The following is a 3,040-nucleotide window of genomic DNA, read 5'->3' as shown; positions in this document are numbered from 1 at the left end:
TTTTGTCTTTTGTACGTTATCATATAAAATTGTAAGCATTTGTATGCGTACTTTATGAACAGCCGACAACTCATACTAGTACGAGCCGGCGTTAAAATGAATTGTTATTTTCATTCAAATAACATACAAGTATATGGCGGCGGATAGTTTGCAAAGTACTATCACTTAATTTTTTGCCAATCAGTTGTACTTTGTGTCATTTTTTGACATATATAAATTTTTTCCTTTTTTTTTCTTAATCTGACATAGTTGTCTTTTATATTATATTTTTGGCTCTTAAGTTTACCACCATAACTTAAGTTTTTTCAATATGTGCCATTATGTTTAGTAGTTTTTGTCTTTTGTGCGTTAACATATAAAATTGTAAGCATTTGTATGCGTACTTTATGAACAGCCGACAACTCATACTAGTACGAGCCGGCGTTAAAATGAATTGTTATTTTCATTCAAATAACATACAAGTATATGGCGGCGGATAGTTTGCAAAGTACTATCACTTAATTTTTTGCCAATCACTTGTACTTTGTGTCATTTTTTGACATCTATAAATTTTTTCTTTTTTTTTTCTTAATCTGACATAGTTGTCTTTTATATTATATTTTTGGCTCTTAAGTTTACCATCATAACTTAAATTCTTTCAATATCTGCCATTATGTTTAGTAGTTTTTGTCTTTTGTACGTTAACATATAAAATTGTAAGCATTTGTATGCGTACTTTATGAACAGCCGACAACTCATACTAGTACGAGCCGGCGTTAAAATGAATTGTTATTTTCATTCAAATAACATACAAGTATATGGCGGCGGATAGTTTGCAAAGTACTATCACTTAATTTTTTGCCAATCAGTTGTACTTGGTGTCATTTTTTGACATCTATAAATTTTTTCCTTTTTTTTTCTTAATCTGACATAGTTGTCTTTTATATTATATTTGTGGCTCTTAAGTTTACTACCATAACTTAAGTTTTTTCAATATGTGCCATTATGTTTAGTAGTTTTTGTCTTTTGTACGTTAACATATAAAATTGTAAGCATTTGTATGCGTACTTTATGAACAGCCGACAACTCATACTAGTACGAGCTGGCGTTAAAATGAATTGTTATTTTCATTCAAATAACATACAAGTATATGGCGGTGGATAGTTTGCAAAGTACTATCACTTAATTTTCTGCTAATCAGTTGTACTTTGTGTCATTTTTTGACATATCTAAATTTTTTCCTTTTTTTTTCTTAATCTGACATTGTTGTCTTTTATATTATATTTTTGGCTCTTAAGTTTACCACCATAACTTAAGTTTTTTCAATATTTGCCATTATGTTTAGTAGTTTTTGTCTTTTGTACGTTAACATATAAAATTGTAAGCATTTGTATGCGTACTTTATGAACAGCCGACAACTCATACTAGTACGAGCCGGCGTTCAAATGAATTGTTATTTTCATTCAAATAACATGCAAGTATATGGCGGCGGATAGTTTGCAAAGTACTATCACTTAATTTTTTGCCAATCACTTGTACTTTGTGTCATTTTTTGACATATATAAATTTTTTTCTTTATTTTTCTTAATCTGACATAGTTGTCGTTCATATTATATTTTTGGCTCTTAAGTTTACCACCATAACTTAAGTTTTTTCAATATGTGCCATTATGTTTAGTAGTTTTTGTCTTTTGTACGTTAACATATAAAATTGTAAGCATTTGTATGCGTACTTTATGAACAGCCGACAACTCATACTAGTATGAGCCGGCGTTAAAATGAATTGTTATTTTCATTCAAATAACATACAAGTATATGGCGGCGGATAGTTTGCAAAGTACTATCACTTAATTTTTTGCCAATCAGTTGTACTTTGTGTCATTTTTTGACATCTATAAATTTTTTCCTTTTTTTTTCTTAATCTGACATAGTTGTCTTTTATATTATATTTTTGGCTCTTAAGTTTACCACCATAACTTAAGTTTTTTCAATATGTGCCATTATGTTTAGTAGTTTTTGTCTTTTGTACGTTAACATATAAAATTGTAAGCATTTGTATGCGTACTTTATGAACAGCCGACAACTCATACTAGTACGAGCCGGCGTTAAAATGAATTGTTATTTTCATTCAAATAACATACAAGTATATGGCGGTGGATAGTTTGCAAAGTACTATCACTTAATTTTCTGCTAATCAGTTGTACTTTGTGTCATTTTTTGACATATCTAAATTTTTTCCTTTTTTTTTCTCAATCTGACATAGTTGTCTTTTATATTATATTTTTGGCTCTTAAGTTTACCACCATAACTTAAGTTTTTTCAATATGTGCCATTATGTTTAGTAGTTTTTGTCTTTTGTACGTTAACATATAAAATTGTATGCATTTGTATGCTTACTTTATGAACAGCCGACAACTCATACTAGTACGAGCCGGCGTTCAAATGAATTGTTATTTTCATTCAAATAACATACAAGTATATGGTGGCGGATACTTTGCAAAGTACTATCACTTAATTTTTTGCCAATCAGTTGTACTTTGTGTCATTTTTTGACATATATAAATTTTTTTCTTTTTTTTTCTTAATCTGACATAGTTGTCTTTTATATTATATTTTTAGCTGTTAAGTTTACCACCATAACTTAAGTTTTTTCAATATGTGCCATTATGTTTAGTAGTTTTTGTCTTTTGTACGTTAACATGTAAAATTGTAAGCATTTGTATGCGTACTTTATGAACAGCCGACAACTCATACTAGTACGAGCCGGCGTTAAAATAAATTGTTATTTTCATTCAAATAACATACAAGTATATGGCGGCGGATAGTTTGCAAAGTACTATCACTTAATTTTTTGCCAATCAGTTGTACTTTGTGTCATTTTTTGACATCTATAAATTTTTTCCTTTTTTTTTCTTAATCTGACATAGTTGTCTTTTATATTATATTTTTGGCTCTTAAGTTTACCACCATAACTTAAGTTTTTTCAATATGTGCCATTATGTTTAGTCGTTTTTGTCTTTTGTACGTTAACATATAAAATTGTAAGCATTTGTATGCGTACT

This window comes from Microplitis mediator, chromosome 8, assembly GCF_029852145.1.
Source record: "Microplitis mediator isolate UGA2020A chromosome 8, iyMicMedi2.1, whole genome shotgun sequence".
NCBI classification, from domain to species: Eukaryota; Metazoa; Arthropoda; class Insecta; order Hymenoptera; family Braconidae; genus Microplitis; species Microplitis mediator.
This window is presented reverse-complemented; position numbering follows the sequence as displayed.